The following is a 14,589-nucleotide window of genomic DNA, read 5'->3' as shown; positions in this document are numbered from 1 at the left end:
ATGACATTTAACAATATAAAAGAACATGAAAAACATAGGGGGTTCGCCTAACATAATTGGGGAACTTACTTTCATCGTTGTTGATTTGTCGTTTGCATACATAGTTAAATGGGTGGTTGAGGTTAACATGCATGGCGCAGTTATCGCAAAAAAAAGTTTTTCTTTGACATGATTTTTACCAACATAAAAGAATATGGAAAATATAAGGGTTTCTCCTAACATAATTCAGGAACTTACTTTCATCATCGTTGATTTTTGTCGTTTGCATAGTTAAATGGGTGGTCGTGGTTGACATCCATGGCACAGTTTTGCGTTGTCCTTTTGCTGTGAAGTGTAAAATACCACGACTGAATCTTATTGAGTGTGAACAACATGCATGATCAGCCATAGACGCACAATTGAAATGGTGCACATCTTTAACTAGCGCCGTGTTTGACGAAAAATGATTAGCTATGATTAAGCCTGCTACCTAATACTATACCGCTTTTTTTTTATCCTTTCACCGATCAGAGATTCCATTTGCGGTAGGTAGAATGGAACGATGTTGCAAGATCTATATGCTTGTAAGCATATTCATTCACCGATCGTTGCTAATCATATGTGGTGCATGCACCAAATCGGGCCTGGTCATGTGCCCTAGCTAGATGCTCTACGTGCCAAGTACCCATGCCAAGTAGTATGCACATAAGGTCATGCGATCGCCATGATTTGTTTACTTAGCGTACGTAGTGGGTACCTTGCAAACGCAAATGATGAATCCACAACGGTGTGGCATATGGAAGCATGTGGCTGACGGCGCAGCATTCCTATGTATCCGCGCCCGTGCACGGCGTCTCAACCATAGATTCGTGTGGCTTGTAGCCAATTTAATACGCTAAGCAAAAGGCACTTTGTTTTCAGATTAGCTGGGTACGATTAGCCTCTAAAATCTAATCTTAGTCTGATGCAAGAACATGCGTGGGGCGCCAATCAAAGGCAGTACTAGCTGATAGCACTTGATAGTCCACGGGTAGTACAAGTAAGCTCCAGAAAGGACGATGGATGCATTTGCCCCACTCCTGTATGCATCAGAGAGGGAATATAAAAATGATAATTATGCTTAGTGCTTGAGAATAAGACATGATCTATACATGTAGTGATGTAATCATGTAGCCTGTTAGAGAGGCGATGATGCGATCTCGCAACCCAAAGGGACGCACAAATTTCGGTTGGAACGGCCGCTCCGGTCCACTGGGCACAATCATGATCCCTCCTAGTTCATGCATGTGCCATGCCCTGGCGCAGTGACACGTATGTACGCGCCGCCGGTACGTCGAGGTCATGGCGCTCTACTAGCTGAGACGTCGTGCACGGGCGAAGATCGTCGCGGCAAAATTTTATTCAGAACGTCTTGGGTGGTTGGGTACAATAATTCAGAGGCTGCTGAGGCCATGCGTAAACTCAGAATTGTTAAAAATTGAGTTGCATGAAATTTCCTGGAAATGGGACCCACCTGTCATGAGCTTCAGTTTTCATGTCATCATCCAGCTAAACCTGCCGTGGATGAGCCTACGGAGCCTATCACAAGCACGATAACACCACATAAGCACATCACATACACTGACGGACTTACGTTCTCAAGAGATATCTACGTTTTGAGGAGACATTGAACATATAAACCTTGAAGAACTCCTAGACAGAACCGTTGCCTCCACATCGCCCTATAAACGCTATGAACAGTACTGCTGCCACAACCTGTTAATTTTGTGCCCCGCCGAGGGCATTTTCATCATTTTGCATACGGCCGTATAAAAGGTAGCCGCTCTGCTGGAGGTAACCTAGCCTTCTGCCCATCGCACACTCACCCCGCGCCCCTCTCCTCTCTTTCTCCCTCCAAAGCCGCCGCCCGGCCCATCCCGCTTGCCCCGTCCCAGCCGCTCACCCGCCGCCCCGCCCATCCCGCTCCTCTCCACCCCGCAGCCGCCTCCCTAGCTCCTCGTCCCCTTCACCAATCCATCCCTCCTCATCCCAAATCCAGCGGATCCGAGGTGTGCGGACGCAGAGGAGAATTTCTCCGGCGGCGATGGCAACCTGCAAGCAAAGGGCGGTGGCGGCGGCGCTCGATTTGATCTGCAGGAGAGAGAGAGATGGAGAGGAGGGACGCCGCCATGGGAGAGCAGGGCCAACATGGTCTTCGTGGTGGGCATGGAGGCGCAGAGGAGGATGGCGGTGGGGGGTGGGAGCAGAGTAGCAGGACTTCCTGGCGGCGCTCGCGTCATGGTGGAGTGGAGGACTCGTTGTCCATCATCACCATCCCCAATCTAGGTTGCTACCCCCTCCTCCCCAAGTTATTATCTCAGTTCTCTGATTCTACGATTTTGATTTCTCAGTTTGTGTTTTTTTTCAGATCTGAGCTAGAAAAGAAGAGAAATAATCTTGTGGAATTTCAGATCTGAGATAGGAACGGGGAGAAAGGATCTTGTGGAAGAGCTTGACGAAAAAGGAAGGGGTGAATAATCTCTTTCTCACGTTCATGTTTGTTTCTGCATTTTAATTTTTAAGATGCAGGTTGGCCAATTGTAACAATAGAAATATATGCGCATTTTTGGTTTGTGTACTTCAATAAAAAAATATTTTCACTTTACCTAGAGGGAGGTTGCATCCAGTTATTATTTCTGGGAGTTTTATTGATGAAGGTCTAAACATGTTAAGATATATTGATGAGATATCACTCATGAAGGAATGCTCAAGGGCATAAGATCTAATGTTCTTCATGTTATATAGTCATCTGGTATAAATTGCTAGAGTAGATAAGAAACAGATTTACAACATAATAAACAGCTCACACTCCTTGGTATTAGCATATGGTTCTGACAAAAATATGTGCTTACTGAAACATAACGTGCACAATAGAGTATGTATTGCGGTCTGATCAAAAAATTGCAGAGAAGCAGCAAAATGAGTTCCTTGTTTGAGAGGATGCAAATCAGACATGTTTGTTTTAGGGTTCAGACTTCAAGATAACTAAAATGCATCCCCTAAGTTTGTTCAGGCAAGATCCAGTTTCATTTCTTATATTTGTGCTTCTTCATTGAGTGGTCTCCAAGTTTCTATTGTTTACCAATTCCAATTGGAGCTCCTGGTTTGCTGTGTTGATTCGTACCATACATCGGTTGAACTTTGTTTTCAAATAGAAGGAAATCTACTGTACTTCTTATATTATGGGACAGAGTAGTAGCATGTATGTGTGGCGGCAGAAGGAGCATTTCCTTCTGAAAAAATAATAGTAAAGATAAGTCGATGACACAAAGTACTGAATAAATCAATACTTCTGATGATCTATATGATACATACTTTCCATGTTACCTCTACTATATAGTTTTACAGTACAATGTCACATTTGTGATATGTACTGTACCTCAGTTACTAGCATGATATAAAGTTTATGGATAGTTGCCAACAGAGTTCTCATATATATGTTTCTATGTGCTTGAATGTTCACATTCATCAAGTTTAAGATTTTATGTATAGCTTATGTCTTTCCAGTTATGCAGTCACACAGTCGCAAGTCCACCATTTCATGATTTTTAATTTTCTAACTAGGTAAAAGATTCCTTGTCCTTGGTGAGAGACATGAATTCACATTGTTTCGTAGCAGATGTATGAAGAACAAAGATATCTTTCTTTATCTTTATTTCCCTCTACTACATATTATTTAATCGTGTCATGTTTATAACCTACTTGACATGGATACGGTTCTATGAGAGGTCATTGCTTATGCATCAGTCCTCAAGGTGGATGTTGTTCGTTTAGATATTACATTTTGTTTCCGCGATTCCACATTAGTCAAAAGTGTTCATCTCAATACTTTATTGAGAGTGGCTTTGAATAATATGGCATCAAAACATTTGTTTTCTCTCCAGCGAATAATAAAATTATCTACATGCATATAAAACGGCTACTAATTCTTGGTTTTAATTAGCTTTGCAAAAGGGGTGCAATAGGTCAATGGACTGTTGTATGGCTGATGATAATGTTTTTTCATGTAGAAAGGAATTTTCTCCTTTCTTTCATATGTCGATATCAACTCACTGCCTGATTCAGGTGATGTTTCGTGTAGATTGGGTGACAGGAATATTCGTGTTATATCTTTACCCATAAGCACGTGTAATCTGGTACTCTGGTTGCTTTGACAGTTTTCTCTTCATGTTGTAGTCAAGGCAAAATGCATTAGGAGACCTCCAGAATCTGCAGAATGGCAAGGTATGTGAATACATGTGACACTTGCTGCTCATTTCACTGCTTTTATTATATGTCCGTGACTTCTAAGACTGACTTTTTGCAAATATTTCTCGACTTGAAAAGTTATGTGATATACAAAGTCAACCCTGTCACAACCCAAGTTCATCATAGTGGTGTGGCTCCTCTTTTAAAGAGGTTATTCATGCTATCCTAGATGCCACCGACATGTACTGTCATGCTTTCATGAAAGAAAAATGTAGCTAGGTATGATTTGACCATCTTACTTCCTTTGGTTGACTAAGTTAAATTTAGATCAATGTTCAGAACAAAGCTTCAATGATGGTATTCAAAATTTCTTAGAAAAGCATTGTCTGTCCATTATCCATTTCATTGAAGTCACCTTGTTCTTTGCCATTGTGGTTGCACTTCCTTGCTGAGCTCCTCTTTCTAATTCATGTCCTCCTGATTTATTTATTTTCAGGCATCTAGGTTTGGGTGGGGCTGGACTCCTACAACGATGGCGGCACCGGGCTGTGTTGCTGTACTAAAGATATTGTATACAGATGTGCCATGTTGTTCCTCTCCAGGCGAGCTCACACCTTGTCCCCTCAGTATATCCCTTATTTTCTTTTTGAAATTTGAGCTATAAGTTGGTCCGATCTATTATATGAGGCAGGCTTCACACTACCTGAAGATGTTCTACTGGGTAACTGTGTGGTGCAAGGCTTACCAGATTATATCTGCAGCCAATTAGCAGAGTTTTTCGGTTGTTTTTGCACATGCTCTAACCAGGCAGGGTGCCTGAGATCTAACAAAGGCCTCTGGAGTGACCCTTTAATTATGAATGTAGTTCTTTAATTCTGAATCTGCTGGTGCTCTATTACTGTATCATATCTTTATGGTACAACTGATCTGCTACATCTGCTTATGAACTTATTTATTATTGCAGATCATACATAGCATAGAATCATCTGCACTAAGGGATCTTGTGCAAGTATCTAATATAAAGGAAACAATTACAGGCTCCCTAAGATTGTGTGCGCTCAAGGCAAGATTATGAAATATCTGATCCGTGAGCTCTCATTTGCGCTGTCCCGGCTTCTTTCAGCTGTCATATGATCGATCTCTTCCAATGGATAAAGCTACTGAGTCCAATGAAAGATATAACCTTGCTGGAAATGTATCGGAGCAGTATAACACACGGCAAAATTAATCGTTGAATTTGAGCCAGGTATTCCTCTCTTTGTTTTTTTTATATCAGATATTACTTGTGATGGCAAGGTAAATTTGGTACTATCCAGATCGAAGGTGCATGTCCTCAGTGATTTACTCTGCTTCCTGGACATGAACTCTTATCGTATATTTACGAGCATGCTCATATTTACATCTACATGGTCTCTTCAAAACAAAAAAGGCCTTACCGCTCCCTTCTAAGCCCATATATTAATTGATAAGTGTCGCGGTTTTTGTATCTATTTCAGTTATATGTATTTTTCAGTGTGCCCCCATCCTATTTTCTGCAGGCAAACATGAATGCATGATCCAGATTCTAGATGCATCCTTTAGTACAATAATCTCACGCTATACTGAAAAGTGTACTGCTTATATAGCGAATATCTTTAATTCATATGCTCGTCTACTGGGTGCTCGCTGCTATCTTTGGTTCATATGGTCTCCGGCTTGACGCTTGCTGCTATCTTTGGTTCATATGGTTCAAGAGGCTTTGACCTACTTACTGCTGGTTACTCGCCAAGCCTGCATGGCAATTCATCTACAAATTAGGCATGGAGCAAGAGTTTTGTTCGGCATCCCTTGCATTTTCCTTGTTAGGTTCCATTCTTCAAAGCATGTGGGAAAGCGTAGCAGTACACTGCAATTCACAATGTCATTTGATAGCGGATAGGGTATTTTGTTTCCATTACGAACTGATAATGATTAAGAGCATAGTAAGGTAACAATAATCTGTGTTATAGCAGAATATAGATGTAGTGTGCTTGTCTGTATATAATGCAGAGTTTAGAAATGAACTAAAATCTGTGAGCAGGAAGTAATAGGCTTATTTTTCAGTTAGAAAAATATGTGTACCGTAGCATCATGTATTCAGCTAATCCCTTGCATTTTTTTGCCAGGTTCATGTTTTATATATTGTCTACACCCACATAAGCTAAAGTTTGTAGTGTCAGCAGTAAACAGGGGCACAACTTAGTATGGGTAGAAAAATAAGAGCTTGTGAAAAGAATAGTATCTCTATTACAGGATAAGAATGACTCTTTAGTTTTATGCTGATGTGTGAAAGCATCCCATTATCATGCAAATAGTATCAGGTTTAGAGCCTTGATTATGGCGGCTATAAACCCAAAACAATTCATCTTATTATTTAGTATACAAAGCACGTTCTGGTGGGAATGACTCCAATTAGAATTCTAGCTGCCGGCATATATCTGATTGGTCCCAGATTGAAAATCTCAATTGTCAGGACTTGCTTGTATGCATTCCTAAATAGTGTTACATGTCTTATGACCATTGTTCATCCTAAACTGTGTTTGCTAAAAAAAGTGCCTAAAATTTAGTGACCATAGCTTTCCACTTTAGTTCATAAACCGTTGCCTCCACATCGCCCTATAAACGCTATGAACAGTACTGCTGCCACAACCTGTTAATTTTGTGCCCCGCCGAGGGCATTTTCATCATTTTGCATACGGCCGTATAAAAGGTAGCCGCTCTGTTGGAGGTAACCTAGCCTCCTGCCCATCGCACACTCGCCCCACGCCCCTCTCCTCTCTCTCTCCCTCCAAAGCCGCCGCCGGGCCCGTCCCGCTTGCCCCGTCCCAGCCGCTCACCCGCCGCCCCGCCCGTCCCGCTCCTCTCCACCCCGCAGCCGCCTCCCTAGCTCCTCGTCCCCTTCACCAATCCATCCCTCCTCATCCCAAATCCAGCGGATCCGAGGTGTGCGGACACAGAGGAGAATTTCTCCGGCGGCGATGGCAACCTGCAAGCAAAGGGCGGTGGCGGTGGCGCTCGATTTGATCTGCAGGAGAGAGAGAGAGATGGAGAGGAGGGACGCCGCCATGGGAGAGCAGGGCCAACATGGTCTTCGTGGTGGGCATGGAGGCGCAGAGGAGGATGGCGGTGGGGGGTGGGAGCAGAGTAGCAGGACTTCCTGGCGGCGCTCGCGTCATGGTGGAGTGGAGGACTCGTTGTCCATCATCACCATCCCCAATCTAGGTTGCTACCCCCTCCTCCCCAAGTTATTATCTCAGTTCTCTGATTCTACGATTTTGATTTCTCAGTTTGTGTTTTTTTTCAGATCTGAGCTAGAAAAGAAGAGAAATAATCTTGTGGAATTTCAGATCTGAGATAGGAACGGGGAGAAAGGATCTTGTGAAAGAGCTTGACGAAAAAGGAAGGGGTGAATAATCTCTTTCTCACGTTCATGTTTGTTTCTGCATTTTAATTTTTAAGATGCAGGTTGGCCAATTGTAACAATAGAAATATATGCGCATTTTTGGTTTGTGTACTTCAATAAAAAAATATTTTCACTTTACCTAGAGGGAGGTTGCATCCAGTTATTATTTCTGGGAGTTTTATTGATGAAGGTCTAAACATGTTAAGATATATTGATGAGATATCACTCATGAAGGAATGCTCAAGGGCATAAGATCTAATGTTCTTCATGTTATATAGTCATCTGGTATAAATTGCTAGAGTAGATAAGAAACAGATTTACAACATAATAAACAGCTCACACTCCTTGGTATTAGCATATGGTTCTGACAAAAATATGTGCTTACTGAAACATAACGTGCACAATAGAGTATGTATTGCGGTCTGATCAAAAAATTGCAGAGAAGCAGCAAAATGAGTTCCTTGTTTGAGAGGATGCAAATCAGACATGTTTGTTTTAGGGTTCAGACTTCAAGATAACTAAAATGCATCCCCTAAGTTTGTTCAGGCAAGATCCAGTTTCATTTCTTATATTTGTGCTTCTTCATTGAGTGGTCTCCAAGTTTCTATTGTTTACCAATTCCAAATGGAGCTCCTGGTTTGCTGTGTTGATTCGTACCATACATCGGTTGAACTTTGTTTTCAAATAGAAGGAAATCTACTGTACTTCTTATATTATGGGACAGAGTAGTAGCATGTATGTGTGGCGGCAGAAGGAGCATTTCCTTCTGAAAAAATAATAGTAAAGATAAGTCGATGACACAAAGTACTGAATAAATCAATACTTCTGATGATCTATATGATACATACTTTCCATGTTACCTCTACTATATAGTTTTACAGTACAATGTCACATTTGTGATATGTACTGTACCTCAGTTACTAGCATGATATAAAGTTTATGGATAGTTGCCAACAGAGTTCTCATATATATGTTTCTATGTGCTTGAATGTTCACATTCATCAAGTTTAAGATTTTATGTATAGCTTATGTCTTTCCAGTTATGCAGTCACACAGTCGCAAGTCCACCATTTCATGATTTTTAATTTTCTAACTAGGTAAAAGATTCCTTGTCCTTGGTGAGAGACATGAATTCACATTGTTTCGTAGCAGATGTATGAAGAACAAAGATATCTTTCTTTATCTTTATTTCCCTCTACTACATATTATTTAATCGTGTCATGTTTATAACCTACTTGACATGGATACGGTTCTATGAGAGGTCATTGCTTATGCATCAGTCCTCAAGGTGGATGTTGTTCGTTTAGATATTACATTTTGTTTCCGCGATTCCACATTAGTCAAAAGTGTTCATCTCAATACTTTATTGAGAGTGGCTTTGAATAATATGGCATCAAAACATTTGTTTTCTCTCCAGCGAATAATAAAATTATCTACATGCATATAAAACGGCTACTAATTCTTGGTTTTAATTAGCTTTGCAAAAGGGGTGCAATAGGTCAATGGACTGTTGTATGGCTGATGATAATGTTTTTTATGTAGAAAGGAATTTTCTCCTTTCTTTCATATGTCGATATCAACTCACTGCCTGATTCAGGTGATGTTTCGTGTAGATTGGGTGACAGGAATATTCGTGTTATATCTTTACCCATAAGCACGTGTAATCTGGTACTCTGGTTGCTTTGACAGTTTTCTCTTCATGTTGTAGTCAAGGCAAAATGCATTAGGAGACCTCCAGAATCTGCAGAATGGCAAGGTATGTGAATACATGTGACACTTGCTGCTCATTTCACTGCTTTTATTATATGTCCGTGACTTCTAAGACTAACTTTTTGCAAATATTTCTCGACTTGAAAAGTTATGTGATATACAAAGTCAACCCTGTCACAACCCAAGTTCATCATAGTGGTGTGGCTCCTCTTTTAAAGAGGTTATTCATGCTATCCTAGATGCCACCGACATGTACTGTCATGCTTTCATGAAAGAAAAATGTAGCTAGGTATGATTTGACCATCTTACTTCCTTTGGTTGACTAAGTTAAATTGATCAATGTTCAGAACAAAGCTTCAATGATGGTATTCAAAATTTCTTAGAAAAGCATTGTCTGTCCATTATCCATTTCATTGAAGTCACCTTGTTCTTTGCCATTGTGGTTGCACTTCCTTGCTGAGCTCCTCTTTCTAATTCATGTCCTCCTGATTTATTTATTTTCAGGCATCTAGGTTTGGGTGGGGCTGGACTCCTACAATGATGGCGGCACCGGGCTGTGTTGCTGTACTAAAGATATTGTATACAGATGTGCCATGTTGTTCCTCTCCAGGCGAGCTCACACCTTGTCCCCTCAGTATATCCCTTATTTTCTTTTTGAAATTTGAGCTATAAGTTGGTCCGATCTATTATATGAGGCAGGCTTCACACTACCTGAAGATGTTCTACTGGGTAACTGTGTGGTGCAAGGCTTACCAGATTATATCTGCAGCCAATTAGCAGAGTTTTTCGGTGGTTTTTGCACATGCTCTAACCAGGCAGGGTGCCTGAGATCTAACAAAGGCCTCTGGAGTGACCCTTTAATTATGAATGTAGTTCTTTAATTCTGAATCTGCTGGTGCTCTATTACTGTATCATATCTTTATGGTACAACTGATCTGCTACATCTGCTTATGAACTTATTTATTATTGCAGATCATACATAGCATAGAATCATCTGCACTAAGGGATCTTGTGCAAGTATCTAATATAAAGGAAACAATTACAGGCTCCCTAAGATTGTGTGCGCTCAAGGCAAGATTATGAAATATCTGATCCGTGAGCTCTCATTTGCGCTGTCCCGGCTTCTTTCAGCTGTCATATGATCGATCTCTTCCAATGGATAAAGCTACTGAGTCCAATGAAAGATATAACCTTGCTGGAAATGTATTGGAGCAGTATAACACACGGCAAAATTAATCGTTGAATTTGAGCCAGGTATTCCTCTCTTTGTTTTTTTATATCAGATATTACCTGTGATGGCAAGGTAAATTTGGTACTATCCAGATCGAAGGTGCATGTCCTCAGTGATTTACTCTGCTTCCTGGACATGAACTCTTATCGTATATTTACGAGCATGCTCATATTTACATCTACATGGTCTCTTCAAAACAAAAAAGGCCTTACCGCTCCCTTCTAATCCCATATATTAATTGATAAGTGTCACGGTTTCTGTATCTATTTCAGTTATATGTATTTTTCAGTGTGCCCCCATCCTATTTTCTGCAGGCAAACATGAATGCATGATCCAGATTCTAGATGCATCTTTTAGTACAATAATCTCAGGCTATACTGAAAAGTGTACTGCTTATATAGCGAATATCTTTAATTCATATGCTCGTCTACTGGGTGCTCGCTGCTATCTTTGGTTCATATGGTCTCCGGCTTGACGCTCGCTGCTATCTTTGGTTCATATGGTTCAAGAGGCTTTGACCTACTTCCTGCTGGTTACTCGCCAAGCCTCCATGGCAATTCATCTACAAATTAGGCATGGAGCAAGAGTTTTGTTCGGCATCCCTTGCATTTTCCTTGTTAGGTTCCATTCTTCAAAGCATGTGGGAAAGCGTAGCAGTACACTGCAATTCACAATGTCATTTGATAGCGGATAGGGTATTTTGTTTCCATTACGAACTGATAATGATTAAGAGCATAGTAAGGTAACAATAATCTATGTTATAGCAGAATATAGATGTAGTGTGCTTGTCTATATATAATGCAGAGTTTAGAAATGAACTAAAATCTGAGAGCAGGAAGTAATAGGCTTATTTTCCAGTTAGAAAAATATGTGTACCGTAGCATCATGTATTCAGCTAATCCCTTGCATTTTTTTGCCAGGTTCATGTTTTATATATTGTCTACACCCACATAAGCTAAAGTTTGTAGTGTCAGCAGTAAACAGGGGCACAACTTAGTATGGGTAGAAAAATAAGAGCTTGTGAAAAGAATAGTATCTCTATTACAGGATAAGAATGACTCTTTAGTTTTATGCTGATGTGTGAAAGCATCCCATTATCATGCAAATAGTATCAGGTTTAGAGCCTTGATTATGGCGGCTATAAACCCAAAACAATTCATCTTATTATTTAGTATACAAAGCACGTTCTGGTGGGAATGACTCCAATTAGAATTCTAGCTGCCGGCATATATCTGATTGGTCCCAGATTGAAAATCTCAATTGTCAGGACTTGCTTGTATGCATTCCTAAATAGTGTTACATGTCTTATGACCATTGTTCATCCTAAACTGTGTTTGCTAAAAAAAGTGCCTAAAATTTAGTGACCATAGCTTTCCACTTTAGTTCATAAACTGGATGGCAAAATAGAGTTTGCCCATTTCATATCTATGTTGTCTTATTAGGAAAATAGAGTTTGTTTTATAGCTGATGCTTAATATGTTTCATCGATCGGTGAATGCTCAAGTTTAGCTCATAAACTAGATGGCAAATGCTAATTCTGATGGGGCTTTTGCCACTTACTGTTTTATGGTTGTCTAGACAGCTGATGGAATGCTTCTTTCTGCGAATTGTCAATTCTTTTGTACATGGTCCCTTCTTTCTGCCAATTGTCAATTCTTTTGTACAGGGTCTCCCGGCTACTTATGCTTCGCTAGACAATGAGTATGTAGATAGCATGTATGGTTTTTACATTGTTTTGCACAGGTTGAGATGCATCACATGATGTTTTCCTTTTACATTTATGAGTATTACAGAGTCCTTTCTTTTTCCACAAGGGCCAATAGTTGTGCCATTTGATTCGAAACACAAAGAGTTGATCACAAAGGGGTAGTATTCAGGATATATACACAAAAGAGTATAGAACCAAATTATATGATGTAATTGGCTACTATTTCTATTAACTTCTCCTGTACACAACGTTCACGAGTTCATGTATTAAGTGCATTTTATTGTGTCACTTGTGTTTACTCTTTTTAATGCAAATTTACAGCTACTCGGAATTCCTAATTGTAGACTCAACTATCTTGACCTACCGATGATCTAATATGTGGCATTATTACCTTAAGAAAATATTTACATCTAATTTCCTTTATATATAGGGGTATAAGTTCTTACAAAATGTACTCAAATATATGGTTATTGAAAAAATGCAAATATTTTCAACACAAACATGGTTTTAAACGGGTCTTTGCGCCATTTGGCGCAACTGGTCATCTAGTTACGTTAACAGCTTCTTCTCCGAGATAGCCGAGGTACCCAGCGATGCAAAAATCGACGAGAGAGCCGTGTCGGACGCTCCGCCCCGGTCACATCCTTGACCCAGTGCTGCACCAAGGCGCCCTTCCTAGTCTCATCGGCGTTGGTGGACGCAGGGCAGTGATTCTGACGGTTGGGTGTCTATTTCGACGATGGGGTGCCAATTCCAAGAGGCTAGACATCGATTTCGATGCTGGGTGCCGACTTCAGCAGGAGGTAGAGGGGAGGGGAATGAGAAGTGGGAGACGAGGGGAATGAGAAGTGGGAGACGGACTAAAGTTTCTTCGCGCCATGGTTGGAGTGCACTCCAAATGACGGCGCAAAGACAACAAATATGGAGGACCCTTCAAAAATTAAGATGATGTAGCACGAGATGGCGACTTTCTGAAGTGCCCTTTTCGGTCGCGATTTTCATATTGACGGTTATTATGCTGATTGGGCACTTATGTTTACTCGGCTAGAGTTGCTTTAAGATGTAATTGTTGGAAGCCATGCATAGTGGTACGGTGCGACGGATATGGGAGATATGGTACTTTACGAGAGAACTTCACATTCCCGCCTTAAGTCGGTCTATTCACCTCATAACCATAATATAGAAATACTTGAATTGTTTTAGTTTCTACTTAACTCTTACAACATTACATTTTCTCATTTAATCGTTCTTTGACATGCTTCACTTTTGTCTTAATTAGCAACATCATATTTTTCTCTCCCCTCTCTGCCACGTAGCCTCTTTTCACTCTACACTAGAGAAACAATACTACCTCTGTACCAAAATGTAAGACGTTTTCGGTTTTGCATAGAGCATAAAAAACGTCTTACATTTTGTTATGGAGAGTAGATTTTAAATCACATGTGAAACTATGAAAATATCACAAATGAAAATGAATTTAGTGGCCATCCAGTTTAAATTTCAGCTTAAACCGATATTTTTATTTGAGAGAAACTTAGGTTTTAAATAGAATGCAAAAAAATTCTTTTCTTCATAATTAGTCAATGAGGCAAAGCTTTGGCCTCCCACACAAACCGTATAAGGACCGTATAAGTAACATGTGATCTGGGAGTTTACAAAGCTGTGAATCTTGCACATAAATAAGAAAGTTCTAAGTTGATGGAGAGTTAGCAAAACAGGTAATACATTTGTTGAGTATGTATTTTGTACTGCACGTGTATTGGAGTTGTGGCCCACCTCCTAGTCTTGTATAGTTGAGGTAGAGGCCTTCCTTTGTATTATATATGCGTGCACCAGCACCCCAATCAATATATCGTATTGCAAATCATCTGTCTACATGGTATCAGATTTTTCGGTCTAACCCTAGCGCCGCCGCGCCTCCACGGGCCGCCGCCGCCGCACCCCACCTCCGCACCTGCCGCCACTCGCCCCTCCACCTCCTGCCTCCACGCGTCGCCGCCGATGTGTCTTGCTTCCACCCTCCCACGCACGCGCCTCGTCCCGCTGCTGGCTGCCTGGCTAGCTAGCTAGCTTGGCTAGTCATCAGGACCGCGTTGACCGCCTGACTAGCTAGCTAGCTTCGCTAGCCAGTTACCACCACGTCCGTGCTTCGCTAGCCCGCCGCCCCCGCGCCGCTCTGTTTTTCATCCCGACCCGCTACAGCCACTGCATCGCGCTGCAGCATCTCGTGACACTGCGCTGTCGCGTCCTGTCTCACTGCCGCCGCCGCGCAGCGCCTCTCCGCGCGTGTCGCCGCGGAGCGCCTCCCCGCGC

General features: G+C 41.3%; 2 long non-coding RNA genes across 2 annotated transcripts; both read left to right on the top strand.

Annotated features, from left to right (window-relative positions):
- The first annotated feature begins 1,962 nt into the window (after positions 1-1,962).
- LOC119368513 lies at positions 1,963-2,623 on the top strand. Its single transcript, XR_005176669.1, has 2 exons — positions 1,963-2,304; positions 2,387-2,623. It is a non-coding gene; the product is annotated as an uncharacterized LOC119368513 (long non-coding RNA).
- A 4,424-nt stretch (positions 2,624-7,047) lies between these two features.
- Positions 7,048-12,607, top strand: LOC119365944. The gene is made up of 3 exons (XR_005175836.1): positions 7,048-7,446; positions 7,529-9,383; positions 9,842-12,607. It is a non-coding gene; the product is annotated as an uncharacterized LOC119365944 (long non-coding RNA).
- Positions 12,608-14,589: the final 1,982 nt, after the last annotated feature.

The sequence above is a fragment of the Triticum dicoccoides genome, chromosome 2B, assembly GCF_002162155.2.
Source record: "Triticum dicoccoides isolate Atlit2015 ecotype Zavitan chromosome 2B, WEW_v2.0, whole genome shotgun sequence".
NCBI classification, from domain to species: Eukaryota; Viridiplantae; Streptophyta; class Magnoliopsida; order Poales; family Poaceae; genus Triticum; species Triticum dicoccoides.
This window is presented reverse-complemented; position numbering and strand designations above follow the sequence as displayed.